The following is a 13,141-nucleotide window of genomic DNA, read 5'->3' on the forward strand; positions in this document are numbered from 1 at the left end:
AGAACAATTTCTAAACAGGTCCACTTCCCCTGTATCCTAATAACCTTTCTTTTCCACTACCTCTGGTGGGTGGTGAGCTAGAAGGCAGGTTCAAGCATTTAAGAACTGTTATTAAAAGTAGGGTGAGAAAAATCAAAATTACATACACCATACACAGGCAGACATGCACACATGTAATTTTAAAAAACAAACATAATTCACAAGCAAAATTAGTATTGAACTTGGGCAGAATATTATCAGATATATACTATAAAGATCCTGATAGCAATTTTGCAAATGCCAAAGATTATGATTGTAGCCTGAAAGATCTTCACCATATACTCAGCCTGCAGGATCCAGTTCCATTCCCTGTTGAGATGTGTGGGCTGGAGACTCTGGAAGCTCATAGCCAGCTAACCTGGCACACACAGTGGTGAACAACAAGAGGCCCTGATGCAAACAAAACGGAAGGAGAGAATCAACATCTGAGGGTTGTCTTCCAACCTCCACACATGCACCATGACACACACACACACACACACACACACACGCACACATACACACACACACACGCACACACACAAACCATACACATGTTATAAAACAAAACAAGGCAAAAAGAAAGAATGAGCGAAGAGGCCCTTAGGAAAAAAGGAACAGAATTCTTACTGAAATTCCCTATGGACAGAATGAAATATTGCTCAGCACATGATAGGTCTTCAATAAACACCAGGGGTGGGGGGGTGGACAACTGTGAAATGTTAAGCTCTGAAGAATACAGGTGACCATGGCAACAGCAAACGCATTCTGAAAGATCATGGAATACACTGAAGGCAGCCTGAGGCACCCGCTGCTGTCATTTATTAACTCACAAGCATTTGCCATGCACTCAGTTACCTAGATTCTTCTAATTAAAGCTTACCAACTGGAAGAGGGGCTGTTTTTATTCTTTTTTTCCTAGAGAAGAAAGTTGAGGCTTACAGACACTTGCTCTACTTAATAAAACCAACAGTAATGATTAACTGAAGTAACTGTTATTTTAAGCACCTTACAGACACGATATTAAAGATAATTTCAGAAAGTGTTATCCAACAAAGCCAATCCAAAACTATGCTGAGTAGCTGTTTGATGCAATGACATTGCTAAGTGGTGGAGATGCAACAGCCAATCGCCTTCAAAGGACTTTCAATCTGCAGTCTGTATTCATTTCTTGAGATTACTACGACAGTACTGTAGAAAGGGTCACTTAAACATGCTGTCTTACAGCCTAGAGGCCCGAATCAAAGCATCTCTGGGCTCCTTCTGGAAGCAGTGAGAGAGGATCTGTTCCCAGCCTCTCTTGGCTCTTTCTCTTCCTTGGCCCTAGATATTCTTTGGTTCACAGTAAAATGCCCCATGTGTTTTCACACCATTTTCCCTCTACACACAACTGCCTTGGTCTCTACATTTTCGCCTTTTTGAAAGGACTACACTTACCATATAATCTCTCCTGACTTGACCATCTGAAAAGACCTTATTTTTCAATGTGATCCTGTTCATAGGCCTAAGGACATTGGCATCATTAAAAGGCATACAACTCACCCAGAACCACGTCATTTCACAGTTGGGGCAACTAATACTCTGAAAAGTCGTCTTGCCTGAGAGCGCCTAACTGGCAAGCGGCTGAGATCAGATTCCAAGTCTGGCTGACTCTAGGGTGTCATCCCTTTAAGCATGGCGTGGAACCAGTTCTCAAGGGGAAGTCTGAAGGGGGAAGAATGGCTCAGAAAGTATCACCTAGTACTTAAAAACAAATGTATTCATCCAACCAACATTTACGGATGATGTACACTATGCCTGTGCCAGCCTGATGCAAGCACTTGAGGTCCATTCACAAACAAAATGATGCCATTATTCCAGACAGGAAAACAGGTGATAAACATGAAAACTGGTAGAAATCCGGGAAAGCCCTAAAAATAGAGCAGGCAGGGTAATAGCTCCATCTTGAGCAGAGATGGGTCTCAGTGAGCAGGTGTGAACCAAGGGATGAGGCTGGAGGGGACCGCAGGGCAGAGGCCATGAGTATCAGCTGGCTGGCCTTACTTGGGAGCTCCCATGAGACCTGCTGGTATCCAGAGAACTGGCAGGCTCGATCCAAGTCAGTGTCAATTAACAGCTAATTCACTTCCCAAACCCAGCCTGACTTCCAAGTTGGAGGCTCTTAGCACAAGAAGAGACAGAAGAGCTGAAATCTAGAGCCAGAAGAAAAGCATCAGCTTTTTAAGAAGCACTCTGGACTGCCTCAGGCCGGTCTTGTTTTGTGCACTTTGAGACACAGAGGTGATGTTGCCCCATGTTGATGAGAAACTCACTGCTTAAGCCTGGCAGCTCACGTACTGGAGTTGATCAATCAAGTTCTATTAAATGGCAGATAGAAACAAACTAATAACTTAATAAGGAAAATGTGGACTGCGGGCATAGTTCAGTGGTACAGCGCTTGTCTAGTGTGAGTAAGTGGGGGTTTTGATCCCCAGCACCATATATATATATATATATATATATATATATATATAAAACAAATGAATACATTGTCCCTTTTAATCTCTGGATCTGCTTGAAGGCAACAGAGTAACAGCAATCAGGCTGGAGAACCAAGGCGTTGGAAAACCGACTGAGTTTAGAAGACACAAGAACAAAGACATTGACGGGCATCTCACACTGCAAAAGATTTCGGGAACTGATTTTAGTCTCAGGATACACAGCCGTAAAAAGTCATCCCTTGGTTAATCTGAAGAGGCAGGAAACATAAAGAAAAGAAAACTGACCCAGGCTTCTATAGAAAAGTCCCCTGCTAAGTAGAGGCATCTGCAGGGACACTCTGGGGGCACTCTGGGGCACGACCTGAGGCACAGCTGTCAGACTGGGGTCAGTGACAGCACCTGGGCTGGCCGTGCTTTGTAAGGTTCTGAAACAACCCATTCTAGACAGGTAAGAAGGAAAACATGGAAAGTGAATGGAACACTGTGGAATGGAGGTGCCTGCTTCTCCATAGGGTCCGTTCACAACAGCTAGCGGCAAGCTAGAGTTAAAGAACAAAGGCAGCAAGCAAGAAGAGGGCCATGCTGGAGCCACTTTCAATTTGCTCCTGTCAATACCACCACTCCTGCCCCTCTCAATCCCCCCTCATCTTCTTTCTTTCCCTTCTTTTGAGACAAAGGTCTCACCATGTATTTCTAGCTGGGGTACAACTTGCTATGGTGGCCTCGAGCTCTCAAAGCTTTCTCTGGATCTGCTTCCCAAACAATGGGATTAAAGGTGTTTGCCACCACACCCAGCAAGTGGAGTGTTTCTCCGGAAGGAAAATGTCAAGCCCTCAGAGCTTAGTAAATAAAGTCACCTGTCTGTGAGGGGGTAAGGTGTCTTTAAAGGGACCAACCTGGGGTTCTCTCTGATTGTGATACACCTAACTTCCTGTGTCTCCTTGAGCTTCCCAAGGTGATGGCACTAACATGTCAGAGGGGGTTAGTAGGAGTGAACTCTCTCCTGACCACTGCAACCTAGGTATTTTATGACTGTGTGATATATAATGACTCTACCTCAGGCTCTGGCTGCTCCCTCCTCCCATCCTACACACCTATGACTGGTGGGGGGAAGCTGGACAAAATGATACCAGAAAAATTAGCTCCATGGGGTCAGCAAAGCTCTGACCCCAGACCAAGGAGACATCCCTCTTATAGCATGCCTGGCCACTGGAGGTGGGAGTTGGGGTCTGGGGGGTGGGGAGCACCTGCTCTCCACAGCTCCCCTTGCCATAGAAAACAGTTCCATGTGCTTTTTAGCCTTCAGATGTCCAGATGGGCTCAAACACATGGCTAAGTGAAAAGCAATCTACAACAATTGGCTTTCCATGCCCATGGGCTCTGAATCCAAAGATACAACCAATTACAGATGGAAAATATTCATGAAAAGCATATTGTGGCTGAAGGGTGCTGTATAGTTTCCCTGTGGTAGCCTTGTCTGTCCTGAACTTCCCTAAACAGTTCCGATAGGGCGGCTATTTACATAACATTTACATTGTATTTGGTATTGTAATTGGCCAGAGGTGATTATGATACAGGGAGGAATATGAAGATTATGTTCAACTACTATAGTGTAATACATGAGGGTCTGGAGCAGCTGAAGACCGATGTCTAAGGGGGTCCCCACCACCACCACCCCCAATGGATCCCAAGGGGGAACTGCATTTTCCTCCTGCCACATTCCAAAAGCAAAACCAAAATCTCTCTAGAGAATTTGTTCTAGAATATTTTTCCCACAGTGTTTTCACTGGAGTTATCTGCCTTAAACCTTAGCAAGATGCCAAACAAAAGACTTCAATTTTTTTTTCCTGGACTCTTTATCATTTTTAGTGACCTCCCCCTTCCTCCCCCCCCCCCAACGTGACCCTTTCCCCACCAGGAAGAAATTCCTAGTGGGACATTTGGTACATCCATTCCAGGCCAGACGGCCACAGAGCCAAGTTATGGTTTTCCCATTCACCTCCTGTTGGGATCCTGCCAATGGTCTCTTCCACACCGGACTTTGACCCTGGACATGAGACCTAACCCAGTCAAAAGAATAGTCATGGTGATCTGGGTGTGTCCCAACCAGACTGCACCCATACCTGTTTCTGATCCTACCCTCCAGCACCCAGCCTAGGCCTGGAGCTATCTAGCACCCTTCTGACCTAGTCTAAGATGAGCCAGAAATGGCCTTCTTTATGCTCTGGTTGACAGCCACACACCTCTGACAACACCTTCAGTTTCTGATCCTTCCCTTCGTCACCAGTTTCAGGGTGGCAGATGTACATTCAGCCACGAAGCATGTACACTGCCTGGTGTTCCTCCTCTGTGTTCAATAAAAGAGTGTACAGGGAGCGAGGGTAGTAAGATGAAGGCTCAAAGCCAGGTTCCGCTGTATTCAACTCTTTGAAACAGAGTTTTGCTATAGTTTTTAAAACACTGTATTAAGTACTATCGACCCTAATTAATGAGCTTCTTGGGCATCTCTTTAAATTGTGTGCTGCCCCTTACATGACCCTGCCCAATAGTGGCCAAAAGGAGCGCCTGTCCACCCGGAACCACTCACTACTCACAGGTTCTTTAGAGTCATGCTCAGTGCTCAACTCTACTTGGCTACGAAGATGGGGTGGTGATTTGCAATATCAAGTTTGTCGGAGTGAACGCTGAGTCACTTATAAAACCCTCTTGCCAAAAGGCCACAACGCATGGATCTTCATAAACCAACCACTTCCGGAGAGCAGGAACTGTTTCTAAACAAAGTCAAAACTAAGGCTTTGGACAAACACCACCATAACCTCGCTTACATACAGCCCACCAAGCAACTGCCTGCTCAGCCCCAGACTGACATCATCTGGGTTTCTGATCCTGCAGGTAAGGATAATTGTTTCAGAACAACTCAGTAATCTTCATCTTACCTTTAAACACCTCTGTCTCACTTGGGCACCTTGGGCACACCTATAATTCACCATGTCACATGTGATCCATTGCAATGATCTGAGGTTTCCCGTGGGACTTTTTCTCATTAGGGAGTGTCTTGTTTGATTGGCTAGGTTGATACATCCTGTCTAGGAAGTATATCACTGTGTAGTAGGGAAAACAACTAAATACCAGTGTGACTTTTAGAGGCCTCACCAGCGGGTGACGGCAAGGTGACAGGCAGTAGCTGGCTTAGCCTCGAGTGGATTAGAAGAGGTTTCCAGTGGCCTATACTTGGCATGAGCCTGTAATCTCAGCTACTAATGAGGCTGAGGCAAAGAGGATCACAAGTTCAAGGCCTGATTGGGGTTCAGAACAAGTTCAAGGCCAGCTTGAACAATTTAGTAAAACTCTGTCTCAAAATAAGAAGCAAAATGGCAAGTCTGAGGGTGTGCAGATACAAGAGGTCTTACCTACTACATATAAGGCCTGTGATGGTTTTAATGAAAACGACCCCCACAGGTTCATAGGGAATGACATTTTTCGAAAGGATTAGAACTTGTGGCCTTGTTGAATTAGGTAAGGCCTTGTTGGAGGAACTGTGTAACTGGGGGGATGGGCTTTGAGATTTCAGAAGCTTAAGCCAAGCCCAGTCTCTCTCTCTCTCTCTCTCTCTCTCTCTCTCTCTCTCTCTCTCTCTCTCTCCTTGCTGCCTGCAGATCTGGATGTAGACCTTTTGGTTTCTTCTCCAGCACTATGTCTGGAGACTATGTGTCCCCATGCTTCCCACCATGATGACAATGAACGAAACCTCTTAACTGCTAGCTAGCCCCTTCAAATGTCTTCCTTTATAAGAGTTGCCATGGTCATGGTGTCTCTTCACAGCCATAGAAACCCTAACTAAGAAAAAACCTTTGTTTCAGTCCATGATGGGAGAGGGAGGGTAGGGTGAAGGGCAGAGGAAGGGGTTATGTGGCTGTTTGGTTAGAGATAGAGGATGACTGAGCAGTAGCGCACTGAAACAGTGCAGCAGAATGAAATGAACAGCTGGAGGAATCCAGAGCTCTAGGGTGGAGACTCCATTTCTAGGGAGGCTTATCTGCCAAGCCAAAGAATCAGGACCAATGGAGGTGAGAGAAAGAGACAGCTGTAGAAGGTTTTCAAGTATGGCAGTACTGATTTAACATCAGTTTGGGGGTGATAGTCCCAGAAGGTGGCCAAGAGAAATGAAGACAGGGTGAGGAATGAGGGGCCAGGCAGGAAACACACCTAAGTCCCTGGAGTTGGTTGACAGGAATTGCGGCATCCTAAGAGGAGCCTGAAATAATCCTGAATACACCTCTGCCCTCTTGACTGCTAGCAAGGAAAATACAAGAATCGCACATGGTCACCATCTCTACCCTTAACACCTTCCTCTACAAGCTAGTGTGAGTAAGCCTTAGATGACCTCTCTCTCATATGATGGGTTAATCTTGATTGCCCCCTCAGTGGGATTTAGAATCGCCATGGAAAGAAACCTCTAGGTATGTCTGTGAAGATGTTCCTAAATTGAGTTAGTTGAAGTAGAAGAAGCTGCTAAAACTATGGGCAGCACCGTTCCCTGGGCTAAGATCCTGGACTGATTAAAATGGAGGAAGCTAACTTCATGCCAGCACCATCACTCTCTCCTTCCTGGCTCAGGTGGGATCCATGTGACCAGCTGCCTCACATCTCTGCAGTCATGCTTTCTCTGACATGATGGACTATACCCTCAAACTGTGTGCAAAACAAGTCTCTCCTTCCTTCCCACCTTCCTTCTCTTTCATCAGGTATTTTGTTACAGCAATGCAAGGTAAGTAACATGCCCCTAAAGGCTCATGGGTTAGAGACTTCATCTCCTGGGGTGGCAGTACTTTGAAGGGTCTAGAAAAACTTAGTGGGTTGGATCTAGTTGGAGGACAAAAGTCTGTGGCCTTTCTTGCACTCTCTGCTTCCTGTCCCCTATGAGGTGCAGAACATTCTCCACCATGATGTTCCCTCTAAGTGCATGAGCCCAAGCAACCACTGACTGAACCTCTGATACTGTAAGCAAAGCAAACTTTTCCTGCCTTGGGTTGTGATTCAAAAGAAACTAAGACAATAAAATCTCATTTAACCTAGTGTTCCAACTGGACAGAGTCCCTGCCCCATCCCCATCTAGGTAGAAGAGTAGCCTTCTTTTCAGGCACTTGCAAGGTATATCTGGAAGCCTGGAACCACGGAGTTCACTCATAGTCCACTCCTGCATATCACACCACTCAGAGTCCTATGTGTTCTTCAGCTCCTACTCTGTGTACCTCACTCCCCAAACCACCTGAAGACTGTCTCCGCTGTCCCCTCTGCCAGAGCCCAGCCGGAGACCCTCAGAGCCATGCTAACAGCCATCCCAGATTCTTCCAGGGGAGTCCCAGGCTCCAGGGACTGCATAAATCTGGGGCGAATAGTCTCTTCCCCAAAACTGAACTATAATTCGGAAATCAAGACCCCTAGGCATTCTCCTGAACATCCTTAAGAAGCTTGGGGACTGTTTTGTTGACCTCAGGGTCTCAAGCGCCAAGCATCCTGTGGGTATGGGCAAGAGAAGAGCCGTGGGCCTCTCTGTTGTTCTCAGACCCCTCTCTGCTTTTCCCCTCCCCATATCTCAACCAAGGAGCTGGCACTCTCCCTTTGAGCTCAACACAGTTTGCTTTCCTTCATGGAAGGGCTTGAGTTTATTGTGTAACTAGACACCCTGTTGCACATTCATTTATTAATTAATCAACCATGATTCTTTTTTTTTTCCTTCAGAGACTTGCTCAGCTTTCAATTGCCCATCCTGTTGCAAAGAGCTGAAGCTCTCTGTACTGGCTAGCTTTGTGTCAACTTGACACAGCTGGAGTTATCACAGAGAAAAGAGCTTTAGTTGGGGAAATGCCCCCATGAGATCCAGCTGTGGGGCATTTCCTCAATTAGTGATCAAGGGGGAAAGGCCCCTTGTGGGTGGGACCATCTCTGGGCTGGTAGTCTTGGATTCTATAAGAAAGCAGGCTGAGCAAGCCAGGGGAAGCAAGCCAGTAAAGAACATCCCTCCAATGGCTTCTGCATCAGCTCCTGCTTTCTGACCTGCTTGAGTTCCAGTCCTGCATCCTTTGGTGATCAAAAGCAGTATGGAAATGTAAGCCGAATAAACCCTTTCCTCCCCAACTTGCTTCTTGGTCATGATGTTGGGCAGGAATAGAAACCCTGACTAAGACACTCTCTGTGGCTGAAGGCTGCTCCATGCCCCACTATGGTGAACATCTTGTGCCTGAGGGAAGGTTTCACATAGTACAAGGCAAGGTGAGGTGGTCTGTAGTGGGTTGGGCTGATGCTGCTTGTATTCAAATGCTAAATTCTGTACCCTGAGATCTGATTGTTCCAAGATGAGCAGATCCTCATGTGCACCAGCTTTTGCTGTATAAACCTTGCCCCGCCCCCAAGTTATCTGTGATTGGTTTATAAAGATGCCTACAGCCTGTAGCTGGGCAGAAGAGAAGAAGGTGGGGCTTTGGTTCCCAGGTTTGGGGGTCTCAGGCAGAGACCAGGAGAAGGAGAAAAGAGAGGAGGAAGAAGGAAGAGGTCACCAGGGGATAAATGAGTCACCATGAGATCATGGCCTGTTGGAGTAGGAGCTGCCCAGGAAGAGCATGGCAGGTGATACCTCAGGGTTACTGACTGGGACGTACACAAAACAACACAGAGGGTTGACCTCTGCCCAGCCCTAGTACTTTTAAGGCTTATTATTAATATAAAGGTTTATGTCTTTTATTTGGTAACCAAATGATCTAAAGTGGGGTAGAAACCCCCAAATAATATTTACCACAACAGTGGTCAGTCCAGGATGACTTCAGAGGGTCTGGTCCCTCCCTTCTTGTGTTTCGATTTTAAGCCACTGTCCCTGTCTCTGCTGCACAGTGCTGAAACTTTAAATCGCCATCACTCTTGCCTCACAAGAACAAGGTTCTCCATCTGGTTTGGTTCATTAACATATCCCACAGGCCTAGAACTGCACCTGGCATAGTACTGGAGCACGGTAATCTCAAGATGAATGAATGAATGAATGAATGAATGCTTACCTTTGGTAAGCAGGAGGCTGTGCAGACAGAATATTATTGGCATAAGCACTTAGGCCAGACTCTCTTCTCTGCATGACTGAGCCACTTTAGTCGGGTACTTTCTCTTTCTGTACATGTTTCCACGCTGGAAATGAGCCTTGTGAAGCAATACCCCTGGACTGGAGGAAGAAGCAAGGGATGAGTCAATACAGTAACTGTGACAGTGTCACCTAACTTCCTTGTCTCCTTCTTTAATATAAGCCTGATGCTCGCTTTGAGAAATTACACTCAGATACAACACTCCCTTGTGTCCATATTTGTTTGTCACTTTTCGCCGACGCCCTGCCCACCTGTACGGGGACTCTGATTCTCCCGTGGATGGAGGGGCCGACTGAGGCCAGTCTGAGGCAGTCATAATCTCAGCTTTAAAAAGGTTTTCTAGGCATGTGCAACATGTGCTGTCTGAGCTCCACGTCAGGGTAACTATGAACATGGTCCAACACAAAATCGTAAACTTGTTTGAAACATGAAATTTAGGAGTTATGTTTTTGTTGTTGTTTTGTAACTCAGTGGTATAATTGAGCATGAATTTCATAGATAATGTTGTATTGTGCTGACAAACAGTTAGGCAAACCGGGTTATTTACCTTCTTTGCATTTTAGTACCGAAGTGTGTATGTTAGAGCTAGTCCCTAACACAAGATTGTGAGGGTTACATGAGTTTATACACACCAAGAGCACTGTGCACCTTGCCTGACACATAATCTTCATCCTTCTTAATGCTGTAATTTGGTTACTAGTGTACCCAAAAGATGTACACACCAAAGGTACACTGTTGGGAGATGATGACATCTTTAAGAGGTGGGTCTGCCGGGCAGTGGTGGTACACACCTTTAATCCCAACACTTGGGAGGCAGAGGCAGGCAGATTTCTGAGTACAAGGCCAGCCTGGTCTACAGAGTAAGTTCCAGGACAGCCAGGACTACACAGAGAAACCCTGTCTTGAAAAACCAAAAAAAAAAAAAAAAAAAGAGAGGTGGGTCTACAGAAAGGTTCTTTGTTCACTGACCATTGAAAAGGATTAAGGTAATTCCATTTTCCTCCTTGGTAATTGTTACAGCAGGCTAGTTGTGAACAGAGCAAACTTGGCCTCTCCCTGTCTCTGTTTGCTTCCTGTTTGGAAAGTACTCTTGCTGTGATGTAGAGCCATCAGAACCTTCACCAAAGGGGCAACCCATATGGCTGCCTGTTCTGAACAATCTGTGGATCAAGAGTTGCTAGTTGTTTGCCATGGATCTGTCTCTAACTCCTTGGCTAACCCTTACATTGCTCATTGCAAAGTCCTCACAGGATAAGAGTCGCCCCTGCCCCATCTCTTCCTCCTATGTGCTGATTCAAATTTGGACTGAGGGCTGCAGCCCCAACGACCACCGTGGCCCATCAGTTGATTTTAAAGTTAGAAGTTTCACTCACGCCAGCGTATGGACACTGAAAGGCACCTAACATAGCAGAGAGGCCCTCTCGCCCTGCACTGGCTTTTATAAATTCTATTTTGTTTTTTTCTTTAACAGCTGTGAACACAAATGACCAGTTTCCTAGGGATTTATGCCACTGTTGTGGAGAGTTTCCTATTGCTAGTGACCAAACTTCCTCATAAGTAATGAAACCCCAACATGCTAATTGAGTGGGAACTGAAGGGTCCTATGGCAAAACTCGGTCTTTTCTTTTGTCCGCATGTGCATTTTGTCCATATAATGTATTGGGACTCATTTTTGTCACCCATATCACAGACTCTTCTCTTGGCTAAGGTCCAGCTAAAAACTGTCCCACAGTGGATAGAAATGCAAGTTTCCAGAGGATAAAGAACAGAGCCACAGGGGTCCAGAGCTGAGCAAACCCACGTCTCCTTGCATGCATCTGTCTCTTCTGTTAAGGCATCACAGACCAACCCTGTGCCAGGTCCTGTTTAGTGTGTCTCCTAACACTCGCCAACCACACAGGGAGAAGGGCAGCACCTTACTTCCAGATGAGAAAACAAGGGAGCCACGACATAAAGAGATGGAAGGGTGGTGGTGGTGAGACTGTCTTTGTTGTGCCACTGATCTAGATTTAGAATTATCGTTGTAATTATCCAGCATAGGTCCACTTGGTGTATTGCATCAAGTTACTCCAACAAGCTAAAAGATCCACAGACCTGAAAAGCACCCCATTCCCTGGATGCGGGGAGTGGAGGTAGAACTGTCAGTAGGATGACTGCTCTCAGAGATGCCATTGGGATAGATTTCCAGTCACGTGGGGTAAATAAATTGTCCTTTGTTTCTGAGGTCAGGGACACAGCACTGTGTTCCCTTCCAACTCTACCATCTACCAGCTGTGTATCTTCAGGTAGATTAATTAACATCTCTGGGCTTTAAGCTTCTTCTGTGAAATTAATCTCTGAATGTTTTCTTTCTTTCTTTTTCTTTCTTCTTTCTTCTTTCTTTCTTTCTTTCTTTCTTTCTTTCTTTCTTTCTTTCTTTCTTTCTTTCTTTCTTGTTTTTATCATAACCTTAACTCATAATTGGTCAAAGCTTGTCAGGACAACGTTATTCAAAGTGCCCAGTACATGGCACTTTGGGTGGGAAATCAGGAACTTTCCCTGAATCCCCCCTCTGCTAATTAATTTTTTTTTTTTAAAGATTTATTTATTTATTATATGTAAGTACACTGTCGCTGTCTTCAGACACTCCAGAAGAGGGAGTCAGATCTTGAGTCAGATCTTGTTACGGATGGTTATGAGCCACCATGTGGTTGCTGGGATTTGAACTCCAGACCTTCAGAAGAGCAGTCGGGTGCTCTTACCCACTGAGCCATCTCACCAGCCCTGCTAATTAATTTTTAACCAACTTGATACAAACTAAAGATACCACAGAAGACAGAGCCTCGGTTGAGGATTTGTTTTCATCCGACTTCCCAGTAGGCAAGCCTGTGGGATATCTTGTTTGATGATGGATATGGGAAGGCCTATCTCACTGTGGATGATGTCACCCCTGAGCATGCTGGGTTATATACAAAATTAAGCTAAGCAAGTTGGGAAGCAACACTCCCCCATTGTCTCTGCCTTAGTTCCTGCCTTTCTTGAGTTCCTGTCCTGACTTCTCCAGGTGATAGACTATAACCCATAAGATGAAATGAAAGCTTTCCTCCCTGTTACGATCAGTCATGGTGCTTATTACAGCAATAGAAAGCAAACTAGGACAGACACTGGTGCCACAGAGAAAGGGTGCTGCTGTGACAGACCTGACCGTGTGTTGGGGGCAGACTGTGGAAGCATTTGGAACTATGGGATAGGAAAGCCATTGGGTACTCAGAGTTTAGTGTTTGTTCTCTGTGGGAACTTGGAAGAGAGTGACTAAAAAATGCAGATGGTGGAGGCCTGGCTAGTCCCTCAAAGGCTAGAGCTGGGCTGTTCATGTGATATTTTTGTTTGTTTGTTTGTTTGTTTATTTTCTTCGAGACAGGGTTTCTCTGTATAACCCTGGCTGTCCTGGAACTCACTTTGTAGACCAGGCTGGCCTTGAACCCGAGTGCTGGGATTAAAGGCGTGCGCCACCACGCCCGGCTCATGTGATATTTT

This window comes from Mus pahari, chromosome 13 (genome assembly GCF_900095145.1).
Source record: "Mus pahari chromosome 13, PAHARI_EIJ_v1.1, whole genome shotgun sequence".
Lineage (NCBI taxonomy): Eukaryota > Metazoa > Chordata > Mammalia > Rodentia > Muridae > Mus > Mus pahari.